The 16,453-nt window shown below is 38.8% G+C and overlaps 1 protein-coding gene and 1 long non-coding RNA gene across 17 annotated transcripts in view; both read left to right on the top strand.

The window, feature by feature from the left end:
- The window catches only part of LRRC8D (leucine rich repeat containing 8 VRAC subunit D), a 134,763-nt gene that overhangs the window by 28,368 nt on the left and 89,942 nt on the right, over window positions 1–16,453 (top strand). The window lies entirely within an intron of this gene.
- On the top strand, window positions 1,123–5,065 carry LOC145507952 (uncharacterized). The gene is made up of 2 exons (XR_014055253.1): window positions 1,123–1,564; window positions 2,757–5,065. It is a non-coding gene; the product is annotated as an uncharacterized LOC145507952 (long non-coding RNA).

Below are 16,453 nucleotides of genomic sequence, written 5' to 3'. Positions count from 1 at the left end.
TTGTACGTATCTTCTTCCTCTTGCGTCTCCTTCCCCACCCCTCTAGGTCATCACAGCACTGAGCTGAGCTCCCTGCGCTGTGCAGCAGCTTCTCACTAGCTGTCCTTTTCACACATGGTAGTGTATACATTGGAGAAGGAAATGGCAGCCCACTCCAGTGTTCTTGCCTGGAGAATCCCAGGGATGGAGGAACCTGGTGGGCTGCCATCTATGAGGTCTCACAGAGTCGGACACAACTGAAGCGACTTAGCAACAGCAGCAGCAGCAGCAGCAGCAGTGTATACATGTCAGTGCTACTCTCTCAGTTCGTCCCACACTCTCCTTACCCTCCCTGTGTCTGTTCTCTGTATCTGTGTCTCTCTCTCTGCTCTGCGAATAGGTTACAATGTGAGTATGACACAGTGCCTGACCTCAGAAAGATACACAAATCGTTAATCAGAACTGAGAATATGAAACACTTTATGGCAGTCCATTGTGATAGACAATAATGGAGAGTGGGGAACCAAGGAGGGGAGTAATTTGTTCTTTGTTCGTTCTCTCTCTCTGTCCTTTTTTTTTTTGGTTCTTTCTTGTTTGGGAGGAAAGAATTCATGCAGGAGGTGATTTTGGTGCTAAATGTTGGAGGGACAGGATTATTTACCAGGCTTAACAGGAGGAAAAGAAAACAGAAGAAAGCCCAGGTTCAGAATCCTGAAGAGCTCAGTTTGTGAGGAACACCAAGTGTGCGGGGCTGAAACAGAGAGGTCATGGTGCAGAGGGGAGGAGGGCAGAAGGTGCATCTGGGTTCAGATTCTTGGTCCAGCCCTGTCTAGGATCATACATACTAGCATTGTGGAATCATCAAAAGTGAAGTAAATGTTTAAATCAATGTCTTAAGGTGTTTGAAAAGAAAGCAGAGAGAAGTCCCATGGCTGTTGAAATAGTCCAGGTAGAAATGATGAGGACCAGAACTAAGGTGCTGATGGTGGGGAAGGAAAGGAGAGGATGGATTTGAGAATCATGTAGGAGAAAGAATTGGTTGCCAAGTTGATGAAAAATGGGAGAAGAGTAAGAGGAAAGAAGAAGAAAATAACTCAGTGTTTCTGGTTGGGAAGATTCACTGGCTCAAGATGTCATTCATCAGGATGGAAAACAGAAAGGAAGCAAGTTTGGAGAGAATAGTGAGTTCAGTTTGAAGTAAAGTTGGGGTGTCTCTGGGGCATTCAGCTGATCTTGAGAAGCCTAGACCCCAGGAGAGAAGTCAGGGCTGGAGATGTGTATTGGGGAGTGACTGGAACTGATGGTTCTAGCCATGCATACAGTTGAGAATCCCCATGCAAGGACCAAAGTCTGAACAGACAAAAGAAGGGGAGAGAGAAAAAGGACCAGGAAAATACACAAATACAGATGATAGTAATATTAAACACTAGGGTTTTTTGGTGTTGTTTTCATATGCTATGTCAGAGAATCCTTATAGTACCCCCTGAAATAATTATTGTTATTATCCTTTACAGATAAATTATCTTGAAAGCTCGGGTGAGCAGCTTGCCAAATTGCCCATGTATTAAATAGGGAAAACTGTCAGGTGTGACCAAGGCCACAGGAAGGTCAGGTAAAGATTGAAAATGGGAGATTGGGTTTGGCGATCAGGTATTTCATAGGTAGAAGTTCTAAAGTCTAAATCTAGATTGTCATGGATGAAGAAAGAGTAGGAGTTGAGAAGTGGGGGCACTGAGTGGAGTGTGTGTGTGTACGTGTACATGTCTGTCTGTGTGTACACATTTGTCCATGAGGAATATTTTTTGTGTGACGTGGTAGCTAGAGCTTGTATTTTTGTTGAGAAGAGTGGAGAAGTGACTGAGGTAGAAGAGAGAGGTAGAAGTGACTGAAGTAGAATGGAGTAAAGTTCCAGAAAAGATAGGGTGGCCAGGGTCTGGAGCGCAAGCTTGTCTCAGGAGGGAATAGGGACATTCATACCTTGGAGACAGGAGAGGAGGTGGGAAAGATACGTGCCACTATGGATGAGTGGGCACGTGGAGGCAGGGAGGAAGTTGAGAAAGTTCCTTCCTGATGGCTTAGGTTTTCACAGAGAGGTAGGAGCAAATGAAATCTGCTGAAAGTGAGGAGGCCTTGAGAAGACAGTTGAAAGTTAGTAACAGTTAACTTGGAAAAAGGAGCTCATTGATTTAGGACAAGTATAATAATAGGCCTGTATCACTGAGGGCCCTGTTGGGATTTTGTTAGTGGGGATTAAATGCCAATAGTGAATTTTGTTTAATTTTTTCTTTTCTGGTTGATACTCTAAAATGAATACCATGAATAACCTTCAAAAATAAAACACACAGTCCTTACCTGAAATGTTCAGTTTAGGTGGTGATTCAAGGAAGCTTAAGGATGTTGTAGGGGGAAGGAAAAATAAGAGAGGGAACAAAAATCGAGTTTAGGGAACTTGTGTTCTAGTCTTAGTTCTTCCATTAACAAAGGATGGGCTTAGGGAAGTCTGCTAACCCCTCTGAGCCTCAGTTTCCTCATCTTTCACTGGAGGAGGTTACTCTTCATGTCCCCCAAGTCTCTTGTAACTCTCAGAACTTCTGTGAGACTTGTGCATCATTGGACAAAATCAGAGTAGTTATCACTCATGAGTCCTTCTGATAACGGCTCTAATGCCAGTGCCTTTGGAGTATTGACAGCAGGAGACCAGGGCAGCTGCCAGGTGATCGTGCCCAGGCCTCTGACTCTGGGCTGCGCTTGACAGTGGGAGAGAGGTAGCAAGTCAGGAAAGGGGGAACAGAGCCTGGGGGGAGTTGGGCAAGGGCTGGACAGGAAGGTGGGTTTGCTGTGTGCCACAGCTCCTTGAAACATGCCAGGTCATTTCATAAGGGTGGTCCTGGTCTTTGCATTCGTCTGTGTTGTTTCTTTCCCTGTATGATTGCATTTTATTTTCACTGCATTTGTTTCTCCTTCTTACCTGAAAATGTTCTACGTAGGGGAGAAGTCAACCATTTCAAAAGGTTGAGCGTTATTTGTAGCATCTTAGCTTATACAGCCTGTCTCCTTTCCATCTCCTTCACTATACCTTGGTTATCTTTGCCTGTAGAGAAGTCAGAAACAATTGGAAGCATTTCATCATTCTTCTCAGTTAGTTGTGTTCATCCCCTGAAAGATTTATTCTCAAAGCCATTAACTGTTTCTGCCCCCTGCTAAGAGCAGTGGTGGCCTCCGAAAGCCCAGGAGGGTGTGGCTAGCATGAAAAGGTGAGTCCAGATGGGTTGAGTGACTCAGAGATTATTGTAGTGATTTCACAAGCCTAAACAGGTGATAGGGCACTTCAAAATTAAGCCTCTAATTTCTCTATGCTATTACATATTTGAGAGAAACTTGGGCATTTCCTTTTTTCTTCGTTAAGCTATTGCACAACTTAATGCTTGGAAAATTCTTCACAGGAAGAAACAGGGTGTAACAGTTTGTGTGAGATATTTTTTGAGAAGTCACTCTTTTAGCTTAAGTTTCTGAGAATACTCTTCTCTCCACCGCCCACCCCCCCCACCCCGCCTTAGCTTCTTTTTGAAAGTGTTAATATCTCCACATAATTAAATATTCTTCAAAGTGAGACATAGTTAAAAAACTAAAATCATTGAAACATAAAATTAAAACATAGTCTATGAATGTGTTCTTCCATTTCCTGAGAAACAGCAGGAAGGATTTGCTTTCTCAAAATAAACTAAGTAGCCTAACTGTGAACTCAGAGTAGTAGAAATCAGAGATTCCAGCAGCATCGTACAATGGGAAATTTTCAGTCATTTTTTCTAACCTCAGAAAATCAAGTCTAATACTTTTTGTTGAAACACAAGGAACCAAGATGTGTATGTACCATTTAGGAATGTACCTTTGGCATACACAAAGTTGTGGTAACCTAAAGTGACTATCTAATATGTCTAGGAGAGTCATTTCCAAGATGTATATGATCAGTATGAGCATGTTAGACCTGCAACAATAGAAAGTGTCCTTCAGCGTTAAGCTTAGAATAGACAACAACGAACGGAGTTTCTGTATATCCATATAGCAAGCATCTCAACTTGAGCTTAAAACTTGCTCGGTCAGTGATTATTTCATAGCTTTGCTAGTAAGAAAAGTTGAGCAGCTCATGTTGAACATGGAACTACAATGAAGAAGGAATCTGCTAGTAATCTGAATTCTCAGGCAGGAATAGGGACATTGATTAGTATTTCTCTACTTCCAGAAATAAGGAGTGGGAGCACATTATAAAGAGAGGAAATTAGTTGTGTTATGTTGCCAGATTTTTCTTTCTGAGCTATAAGCAAGATTAGGGAGAAATATATGTGTTAAGTATTCATCTACCATTCATTTCTGAGCTGAAAGAATTTTATATTTCTCAAATAGTATAAAATAGGTCAACATTTTGAAAAATTGAACAGTTTTTATAAATATTCAGAAATTATGTTTACATTGAGAACTTTATAGAATTTCTCAATAGACTAGTTTTTTTTTTTGTCTTTCAAGAAAAAGTAGAAATCTACTCAGTACTCTGTAGCCTATATGAGAAAATAGCCTAATAGAGTGGACATATGTATTTATGTAACTGATTCACTGTGTTGTACACCTGAAACTAACACAGCATTGTAAGTCAACTATATTCCAAAAAAAGGTAAAAAGGTGAATCTCAAAGTAGTAGACAGCCCATGGTCTCAGTTTCTTTCTGTTTCTTTATTTTTAACCTAAGTCTTTACAGTGGATCTCTTGTAGATAACAAATATGGGGTCTTTTTTAAAATCTTCTCTGACAATGTCTTTTAGTTGGTATGTTTAGATGATTCACAGGTGATTATTGATAAAGTTGGATAAATGTCTGAAGAAAGAATCTGCTACTAATGTCCAACTGTTTTCTGTTCATTGCATTTGTTCTTTGTTTTTTACTCTTCTTTTGCCTTCTGTGGTTATAAGTAAACATTTTATGTAGTTCCGTTTTTATCTCCTCTTTAAGCATATATTTCCTTTACAAAATTTTTGTAGTCCTGACGCTGGAGCTTACAATTGATCTCACTTTCTTAAAAAAAAAAAAAATAAAACACAATAGCAACAACAACAAAACCCCATTTCTGTGTGTATAGATAGGAAACAATTTGGAAACATCTGTACCCAGACATTAAGTGTAGTTACCTCTGAGTGGTAGGCTTCCCCTGTGGTTCAGTGATAAAAAAAAATCCACCTGCAGGAGACACAGGTTTGATCCCTGGGTTGGGAAGATCCCCTGGAGGAGGAAATGGCTACCCACTCCAGTATTCTTGCCTGGGAAATCCTGTGGACATAGGAGCCTGGTGGGTTACAGTCCACACGGTAGCAGAGTCAGACACGACTTAGCAACTAAGCAACAACAATCTCTGAGTGGTAGGATTATAGATGATTTCCTTCTTTCTTTTTTATAGCTTTTTGCATTATCTGATTTTCTTTTAAGTAACAAGTAGGTATTATTATAATCAGAAACAACAGGACTCTACTCATTTTGAAGAAAAGGAAAAGGCAAATCACAGCAAAACAAGCTGAAAAATCTCCCATGGTTCTGAAATTTATACCCTTTCTCTGCTCCTGACTTGAGACAAGTACACTGTCCCACTCCGCCAGCACTCCTTGGGTAGGAAATGGGAAGGACCTTGCCCTGGGAAGGTTGTCAATTCCTGGTCTGTACCTTCTGTGCCTAATACAGTGAGATCGAAGCCTCCGAATTCCTTAGCATCAGTTCCCCCTGTAGTGTGACATAAGACAGGTTTCCATTTAATACACAGTGAACCAAAAACCTCTATTTCTACATAATTAAGTTTTCTTCTACTTGGAATGTCTTTATGCCTCTGAACTGTCTTTCAAAAAATAATGAGGAGCATAAGAGCACTCGAAAACTAGTTTAAAGTATAGCTTTTCATGTAAAACTTGTAATAGTTCTTTGGTTCTGGTATCTGTGGTAATAAATGAAGATAGTGTAACTAATGTGAGGCTGTTGTTCTGTCTGGATTTGGGGGGCTCAGTCCCCCTTGGGAAGTTTTAGAGAAAATTATCATTACTGTTTTAGAAATGTTAATTACATCCTCTGAATTTACCTGTGCATGTGAACCAAACCCAATTAAGGTTGCATGGCTCAGTGCAAACAGATGAAATGTAGATTTTTGTTTTTAATGGTTTTTAGTACCAAGTTACCTGCTGGGTGTTTTCAAGAAAGTCATAAATTTTGTAAATACTGCAGTTTGTTAGTCTGTGTAGTTGGGACTATTATCTTTTGCTGCTTAACTGCTGCATTCAAGTGAACAAAAGACAAGTGAAGCTTTTCCTGTCTTCTGAAAGAGGAGGGCCTGAAAAAGAAACACTGTTTTCTCTTTTTCCAAGTGAAAAAGTGTGAGTCTCCATTTTTATGTATTTTATTACTAGAGTCAGGAAATTTTATTTAAGGTTAGAACTGAAGTAGCAGCCGTATTCTGTTTAAAGCTAATAGAATTATACATTTAGATGTATACAGAAAATTAGAAATGTTATGAAATAGTGTAAAAAAGAATTAATTCACAGTACGTTTATTATTGCAACTTAAAATATATATGCATTTTAAAGGAAATGTAAAGATTAAATATTGCTATTTAAGGAATTAGGAGTAAAATTTAACAAACTTTCTTTGTAATAGTCTTATGTTAGATATTTTACAGGAAGTGGAGAAGTCAGAAGTCAAGTTTCTGGGGTGCTTACTAAGATTAGTTGGAAAAGTTATTGAGTTTTTATGTTTGCAGTATAAAGTATATTAGCAGACTATTTAATAGATGTGTGAAGTAGAGAAGTAATTTGCCTCTTTTTTAGACTCATTTCTGAATGAAAGACTTGAACATGGAAGTATTAGTGGAGAAACAACAGTGACAAATCCAGGGCTTGTTACTACATTAGCTCATTTATCTAAGCATTACCTGTGTTGGCTTGGTGCCTTTGACCTGCTGTTGCTGGTCCCTTCACTCTGGTTTTAATTTGTCAAAGTCTATGTTGTAACAGTCTCTCTGCCTTTTTGTTCCTCTGGTACAGCTGTGAAAATTACTTAAGTGAGAAATGGTTTGGGGGTAAGAACTGTGAATGGAGAAAAGAAATAATCCGCTCATTATTTAAATACAAGAAAAGAGGATTATCTGCAATCCTGAGCTTTTACCCCAGAAGAACTGATAGTATAAATAGGTCATCTTAGCTTTTATAAATGTAAACCTTAATGCTTTAATAACTACTCTTAGGAAAAAGTCAAGAGGCACTAATTTTGAGGTACCTTTTCATCCTTTTACTTTATGATGATTCTTCTGTATGATTCCTAAATTATTTGCTCTTTGAAAGAAGTGTATGAGGTTGTGATCAGCCCTGCCACAGATGCCCAGTATGGGATCTAGATACTAGAGCAGTGCATTGACAAAGAGGCCGACTCCCATTTTGTGCTTTCAGGAGGTGGTTGTAAACAGTGAAGTGAAAATGTAAAAACTGCAAAAATGACTGTGGCCATAACCTGCAAAAATACTGAGCATTAAAATAATCCTTATATAATTGCCAGATTGATACACATTTTATAAATACATATAATGAATAAAATATATGAAAATGTTTTACATATTTGCTAAAATGAAGTTCCCTACCTTTTTTAGTGTTTAATTCTAGATGAGTAATTCTTACATTTTAGGATACAGTAACAAAGCAACGTTTTTACAACAGTCTTAAAATACGATTTACCAAGTAGTATTCTCACTTTCTGGATGGAATCTAAAAACCAAGCAGTAAGTTTAAGTTGAAGGGCACACAGTAGATGAGCTGTTCATTCCTAAGTAAGCTTTCATCAGTGCTGGGAAAGAGAGCTTATAAATCTCCAACTTAAGGAGTAAGTAGATTTATCTGAACCATTACAAAATTAAGGGAATGTACATTTTCAGCTTTTCTGGAAGAAATAAACACCTCTGTACTCTGATCTCTTTCAAATTCATCATATTTTAAGCTAAATATTATGCTAAAACTTAAGGCAACTGATTTCTTTCTTAACAGAAATAAATTTACATCATCCTCTGTGAATGTGAAGATAACTAACCAAAGATAAGCCCACCTTCAACTGTCATAAGTTTACTTCTCTGTAGTAAGTTTACTAATCGCAGAGCTCCTTACCCTTACCTTGAACGTGCTATTTTTAGAACAAAATTACAGAATTTTTTGAGATTAAATAAATTATATAATTTTTTGCGATTTTCTTTGAAAGTTTTCTAACATTTTCCCTCCCTCTGTTTAGTTATGGATGGGGACTTTGACAGGAAGCCTCATGTTTGTTGTAGATATGATCATCTCCTGGGAAAAAGACAGGTGGAAATTGGTGGGAGACAGATTTCAGCTTAATATAGAGGACAGATCTCCTTTAAAGCCATGCAGAGCCAGACTCAACTGCCTGGCATTGTCGAGGGTGCAGCCCTGAGGGCGCTTTGTAGGGGTTGCCCATCCTTGGCCAAGGGTGTAGAGAGACTCTCGGGAGAAGGGGGATCAGAGATGTCCTCTGAGGTCACAAAGTGCATCTTCAGTCATAAGCTTTGTGCTGGAAGAACTTTGTTCAAGTACCCGCTCTGCTGTGTACTAGCTTGCAACTCTAGGAAAGTAATCTAGATTACTTTCTCTAAGTCTCAGTTTGCCCTTAAAATGAGAACAAAATGATATGAGGCTTATGTGAACTTAATGAATGTAAAGCACTTGGTGTAGTTAGTCCTTCTGATTCTGTAGCTTTTCACTCTCTGCCTCTTTTCTGTTCTTTTTCTGCCCTCACTTTCATTCTTTTGCAGTCTCTGTTTTCTCTCCAGTTCTCTACCTGTGTCCTCGGGCTTGCCCATGGTGCCAGGGATGCCCTGAGCTCCTTCGGCAACTTTACCATCAGTGTCTGTGAACAACTGGTGATCCTCTGTGTCCTTTAGATTTGGCATGAGGGACTGCGCTGAAGATCTTAATAAAGCCAAGACACATTGCTGCGTTAGCTTTTACTGTGGCACTTGCAGCTTTACAGTCGATGGCCATGAAAGCACTGAATGGAGTTGGATATGGGTAGAGAAAAATTTTTTTACACAAAGCATTATGAAAGTAAAAATGTACTGGCAGCATTTAATTTTTCCTCTATTTAAGTCTCTTTTAGGGAGTCAGGCTCCTAATTGTGAGTATTATATTTTAGAGAGAAGAAGAATATCAGGACCACAGAACCAGAAGCATTCTTTTTAACAGGAACATTTAACATAACCTTAGGGAATTGCTGTGGGTAGTAAAGGGCCAATATAAAAATTTTATTTATTAGGTGCTATTTGAAGACCACTTGCTTGACAGAGTGATAGCCCTTAGAAATGTGATGGAAACTCTTTAGTACATCTTGACTAAAAGAGATGTGGCTATACCCTTAAAAAAATACAGGTTACTAGGGCTGGAAAGCAACTTTGTGGACACTCAGTTCAATGATTTTCTCTTATAAATAATGAACTGGAGAATCAGAGACATGAAGTAACCTGTTCCTTGAAATATAACTCTTCGTACTAAACAAAGGCACACTGGAAGACATGGCCCCTACGACTGTAGTTATTTTCTTACATTCCACTGCAGTACCATGACTCTGGCCTCTGGATCTAGGAGTCGTATCTCTGTGGCTCAGAGATGGTCTCTATACTCTGTTAGCCCTGGTTGCTAAGTAATGAGATTATAAAAAACTTCCCATGTTCTTACTCAGATTCTTTCTTTTGTTCATGTTTGATGATTTTATGAAATCTTTGATTTATTTGGGGATTTGCTTGTAGCTCAGCTGGTAACGAATCCACCTGCAATGCAGGAGACCCCGGTTCAATCCCTGAGTTGGGAAGATCCCCTGGAGAAGGGAAAGGCTACCCACTCCAGTATTCTGGCCTGGAGAATTCCATGGACTGTATAGTCCATGGTGTTGCAAAGAGTCGGACACAACTGAGCGACTTTCACTTTATTTGGTTCCTCTGGCCCAGGAATAATCTACATAGGCAAATATCTGGACAGTTTAGTTTTCCTATATTTGATAATTTTTTGATCTCTTACTCCATGCCAGGCACATTTATGTTTTTAAGTAGTTTACATGAGCTAACTCTGGCAGACAGGTATAGTTATCTATACTCAGTTATCAGATCAGAAAACTGAAGTTTACAGGGCTTAAGCATTTATTCCAGATTCTATAGTTTGCAAACTGGAACTAGGTCTCAGATCGGTTTTCCAGACCATGTGTTCATAATCGCTGCCTTGTCTACATTTCTGCTGCCCTTACTGCCTGTGTAATGGAAAACAAGGCATAGAATTGAAATCTTGTGGCAGATGATCCAAAGAGGATCATCTGACCTAACCTCATGGCTTCTGACAGATGAGGTGTGATTTCATACATGAGATATTCAAAGCCTTGTTTTTATTTATTTTTTTGGTTTGATACTTCAAAGTAAAAATGATATTTTAGTTTCTCATTAGTATAAAAGTAGTAAATCCTCATTGCAGGAAAATGTGAAAATATAAGAAATAAAGAAGAAAATTGCAATAATCTTTATAGCTTTTTGTAGCTCAGATGATTAAAAGTGGGTTCAGATCTCAGCTGTATCACTTACTAGTGCTGTTTGACTTCGACCAGATTTTATAGGTGACATTTCCATGCCTCAGTTCCCTGTGTGTAAAGCAAGAAAACTCCGGGTGCCTAACTTGTGCAGTAGTTATGATTAAGTGGGCTGTTATTTGTGAGGCATTTAGAATAGTGCCTGACACATAACAAGTGCGATACAAGTGTTGATGAAATAAATGATCATCCATGTCAATAGTCTTCCCATCTTTGGCCCCTGGAGGAAGAACTAGAGGCAGACACCGAATGTAGATCATGCACTGTGGTGAGCGGATAATGGACTGAGACGTGTGGAGACAGAGGCAGGGGACCCTCTGCCTCTATTTGCCTCCTTAATAATCCTAGAAATCCTTGAAAGTCTCACCTTCAAGACTAAAATGATTCTCCTCTTTCTGCTCCTTGTTTTCAGGGAGCCCACAGATACCAAGCCTGTTTATTTGAGTTTCTTCTTTTGTAGGCTAGGCCAGACATGGATTTCCTTTCATGTGATATTTTCTGTGGTCTGTGTTAGTTTAGTTTTTCCTTTGTTTTCTTGTGCTTTGGTGTGAAGAAGATGCCCTGTTTATAGAGTCTTGGTGTCTTTCATGTATAATGCATTCTTCAGCTAATTCTAGTTGTTCTGACCCTTTGAGAGTTTTAAATTGCTTTGTTCCAGTTTCTAAGCATTTTTGAAATATTAAAAATGTTCATGAGGGAGTGGGTCATGGGAAAACTTTTCCCAGAGTTGTTTGTCCTTAGCAAATTGTGAATTTGCATGGAGCGGTTTAATGCTGGGTTAAATTCTGCCAGGTGCAGTGGTCCCTTGAACTTGAATTCCCAGTTCTTTTGATATTTAAATCCCTGTTTCTCAGGCATGAAGTGGAGAGTGGGAGCCTTTTAAACCTAAGTGCCTGTGTTGAGCTGTTGCTCTTTGTCCCATCAAAGGAGGGTCTCAAGTAGTTCGGGTTTACATTGAAGCACCGTGTCAATAGTAAGGATCAAAAGATTTGTCTGTTCTCAGATTTTGTCTTTGAACCAAGACTTTCCCAAAAGAACACAGGCTTGTTTTGAATATTGCCACCTCTGGGTGTGAGTGATTATGAAAGTCAGTAGTATTTTTAAAAAATATTCATAATGGATGCAGAGGTATGAAATTTCAAGAAAAACAGAAGTATTTTTTTTCCAACAACTTGTACAAAGCAGCCTTTGAATGCAGGTGGTCCTCAACTTACAAGGATTTGCAATTCTTCCTCCATCTGGTGAAAGACACCATCCACCAGTTACCACTTGGCCATTTTCCATAATATTGGGTTGGCCAAAAAGTTCATTCAGGTTTTTCTGTAACAGCTTACTGAAAAACTGGAATGAACTTTTTGGTCAACCCAATCTATCCTTCTCACTTAACTCCCACCTGCAATGAGTTGTCAAGCTATCTCAATTCTGTCTTAAACTTAAGTTCCTAGATTTTATCCAATATGTCATAAAACTTTCCCATATGCTGCTCTAGTGCAGGATTCCCAGGTGGCCACCTTCCTGTCTTGTCTGGCCTGCTGAAGCTGCCTCTAGCCATCCTTTCTGACCTTGACCTCCAGTGCTCTGTACTCCTGAAGTCTGAGGGGGTTTTACAAAATAAAACTCAACATGCGTGACCTGTGTAAAACCCTCCAGTGATTACTCATCACCCTCAGAAGTCCTCCCTGAGGAGTTAAAAGTCAAACCCCTTAAGAAGTCTTTAGGACCTTGCAAGAGGAAGTCCCTGCCTGTATCTAGAATCAACAGCTCTTACCCTACCCCCACCAGGCCAGCCCCTCGCCCCCACCAGCATACACCAGCCTCACACTCCACATACAGCCTTGCAGGACTTCTTTCTGTTCCTCTAATCTTCTATGCTTTCCTGACAAGTCTGCAGGGTGTGTCTGATGCCGAGATTACTCTCCCCCTCTGTTGCTTCACTTGTCTCTGAAGTTGTGTTAGTCACTCATTCATGTCTGACTGTTTGTGACCCCATGGACTATAGCCCACCGGGTTCCTCTGTCCATAGGATTTTCCAGGCGAGAATACTGGAGTGGGTTGCCATCCCCTTTTCCAGGGAGTCTTCCCAACCCAGGGATTGAACCTGGGTCTCCTGTATTGCAGGCAGATTCTTTACTGTCTAAGCCACTGCTAGCTCCTATTTCTTCTCTTTTTCTTAGCTTAAATGTAATTTCCTCTCAGGGAGTCCTCTTCACCCCATAAACTAAATAAAGTCTCCTTGCCATTTTTTTCTGTAATACTTCCTATCTCTCTGGCATTTCACTTGTTACATTCACATGCCTTTTTAAATAGATTCTAAGCCCCATGAAGGCATAGATGTGTCTGTCTTGTTCTACACTGTATCGTAATTACCAGGCCCACAGTAGGATCTTGAATGTTTTTTGAATGAATGAACATGTTCAGATCAACCCCATATTAGTGTTTGCCAGCCACACATGCATTTCAGCCGTCTCCTTTTGCTGACTTAAATTAGCTTTGCTTAATTGTACTAACTATATATAAACATGAAATAAAATATATACTTCTTATGCTTATAGCTTTTATACAGCTATTAAAACATTTTTAAAAATCACCAATAAATGGAAAAACTATTAAACAATTAAAATTTAAATTAATGAATGCTTTTTTGAAGAGTCTTCATCACTTATGTTTATTTATTTTAAATAATATAAAGTTGTTTCCTTGGGTCCTAATAAATACTTAATGCATAACAGTCTTTTGATTTTGATAATAGTAATTCGAAAAATACCTGTTGGCAATAAATATATTATTCAAAATCACATTATGGGCTTGAAGGCCTTGCTTGCTATCTCAGGGCCATCAGACTGCAGCTGTGTCAGTGAGCAGTCCTTGAGTTTTAATGATTTTAATGATTTCCAATTTCTTTGCTAGTGTAGTTAGTGTCTTGTACATTCAAAGATAAGACTAGTATTCCAGAGGTACTGAAATTGACATCAGACATACATCCAATTCAATGATTACTAGAGTCAGGAAAAGGAGCACAATGTTTGTGAAATTTAGTTCTTACAGATTTTTACAGTTTCAGCATACAGCCAAGTGTCAGACTGCCGAAGGAAGTCAATAGATAGTGGAAATGACTCATTTACACTGTTTTGAAAACAACTTGAACATAATAATTCCTTTTCTTATTATTGCCTTCTCTTTGTAAATTTTTGAACCACCAAAACAAAACCTTTGTTCTACAATACCTTCATGCCATTATGAAGATACTGTTATGAATGCCTTAATGTCATTTGACCTTCATTTGGTGTGACTCCATTGATTATGTATCTAGTCTGCCTCTGTCCTTTTCCTTATTAGGCTGTAGCAGTGAATATAGCACAGAACTCCAGTGCCTGTCATTCTGGTGTCATGAAATCAAAGTCTTAGTGTTGAGTAAATGTCTTGAAGTTGACCTTTGTCACTGTCATATGTGTGCCTGCCTGCACACTGTGTTTTTGTGATGAGGATCACTCAATACTAATGTAATAATAAATGTACACCTGGGCACTGTGTTGGTAAAGGGGTGCTTAAAATAATCTGATCTGGATTTATATCACTTTCTTTCGGATGAACACTAGGATGAAAATACAGAACTGAAAGATTATTTTGGAGAAGTCACAGATTTCCTGAGTGTATCTGTGGGTCTCTAGAGATCCTGAGACCCCTAGTTGAGGATATTTGCTGAGAGCATTTGCAGCAGACCATGTACAAACCATAGCCAGATCACTGTGTTTATGAAAATGTTCTGGTACATGGGGGTCATTGCCTTGGTTCTCTATCTCTCTCTAGCCTGTTAGCCTCTGTCCCTGCCTCTTAACCAAGCCCCTTCTCAATGCAGGATGGAGAAGCCTTATTTTCTGGTCTCTCTAAGGCCTCAGAGGCTCTCTGTCAGAGTCTCTCTCTGGCTCTTTGTGGTTCCCTAGGTAACTCTGCAGGCCTGTCACTCAGGAGCACAGAGCACTTGTTGAGGAGAGAGCATAGAGGAACATAGCAGAGCAGGTAGAGAAGGCAATGAGGATTTCAAGAATATCAGATTGTTACTCTTAATATGAAAAGGAAAAATTGATGCAGATCTTGCTGATACAGACCTCAAAGTTGAAGACACTTTATTACATTATGGCTTTAGCCTAAGGACCTAGAAGTAACTTTTTTGCATATATAATTTTAATAGCATTATTGAGATAACATTCATATACATACAGTTGGCCCAATAAAAGTGTGCTATTCACTGGTGTTAAGTACATTCACGGATTTCTGCAAACCATCATCACAGTCAATTTTAGAATATTTCATCACCCCAAGAGAAACCCTGTATCCATTATAAGTCATTCCCATTCTTCCCAAGTCCCCTAGCCCCTGGCAACCACCAGTCTACTTTCTGTCTCTGTAGATTTGCCTATTCTGGACACTTAATATAAATAGTATCATATATTATGAGGTCCTTTGTTTCTGGCTTCTTTCATGGAGTGTAATGTTTCCAAGGTCAGCCATGTTACAGCATGTGTCAGTATTTCATTTCTTTTGATCGCCAAATATTTCATTATATAGATTTGCCAGCAAAACTTCAAGTATATTGTTCGGTAGTATTATATTCACATTGTTGTGAAACAGATATCCAGAACTTTTTCATCTTGCAAAACTGAAACTAGGTATACTTCATCATTTTATTTATCCATTCTCATTTGTTGATGGACATTTGCATTTTTTTCCACTTTGCCTATTTGTATACAAGTTTTTGTGTGGATATATGTTTTCATTTTTCTTGGTGTATCCGTAGGAGCAGAATTGATGTCATATTGTAATTCTGTATTTAACATTTTGAGGAAATGCCCAGCTGTTCTCCAAAGTGGCTGCACCATTTTACATTTCCATCAGCAACATATGAAGATTCAAGTCCTCCACATTCTGGCCAACACTTGTTATTTTCTGTCTTTTGATTATAACCATCTTAGTAGGTATGAAATAGTATCCCATTGTGATCTTTATTTGTATTTCTCCTGTGATTAATGGTGTAGAACATCTTTTCATGTGAAGTTTAAAAAATTTAGTTAAAACGTTTTTTTTCTTAAAATTTTCCTCTACTCCTGGGGTTACAAGTTAAGAAGCAAGTACATCTTTGGGGATTGGAAGATAGAAAATAACTGCTCTTAGTGTTAAGGACTGACTATTCAGAACTTAAGTAGAAGCAATTGAACCATCACATTGTCAGGGACCTCCATATGGAATCCTTGTCCATAATAAGCAAAGGAAGGAGAAGTTGTAAAATGGGCCCAAGTGTGGGAGAGTCCCTTTCAAGCTCCTAAGTTAACCAACACAACCAAGCCAAAGAATGGCCTTCAAATTATGGGAAAATAGAGAAGTCATCTTTATATTCTCCAGTATCTTGTTTGGTGTTTGGCACAAATTATTTACTCTTGGCATTGGAGAAGGTTTATCCTTAAGGATAGCAGACAGACCAAGAGTTTAGAATTATAAAATATGAGAAATGGAAGTTTTATACTGTGTAAAGTGAGGTTGTGATGTGAAGTAACCATAGAGAAAATTCTACCAGATCTCCTCAGATTGCACAGATTTCTTCAAAAATACCTGCCTAATATCTTCCATGAGTGTTACCACACACACTTGAAAGTATGTATGGAGTCCATGATACCAATGAGATTTATGTATGTCTCTATGTCTCACTTCATTCCCCCCTCACAAAGGCAGATGAGTTCTTGCAGAAATGAAGAGCTAATAATATCCTGAGATCACAGGATATGCTAAGCGCTGTGCTAAAACCACATACAATCATTGTGCCATTTAATTGATA

This window comes from Giraffa tippelskirchi, chromosome 5 (genome assembly GCF_054371585.1).
Source record: "Giraffa tippelskirchi isolate mGirTip1 chromosome 5, T2T-mGirTip1v1.2.pri, whole genome shotgun sequence".
NCBI lineage: Eukaryota > Metazoa > Chordata > Mammalia > Artiodactyla > Giraffidae > Giraffa > Giraffa tippelskirchi.
This window is presented reverse-complemented; position numbering and strand designations above follow the sequence as displayed.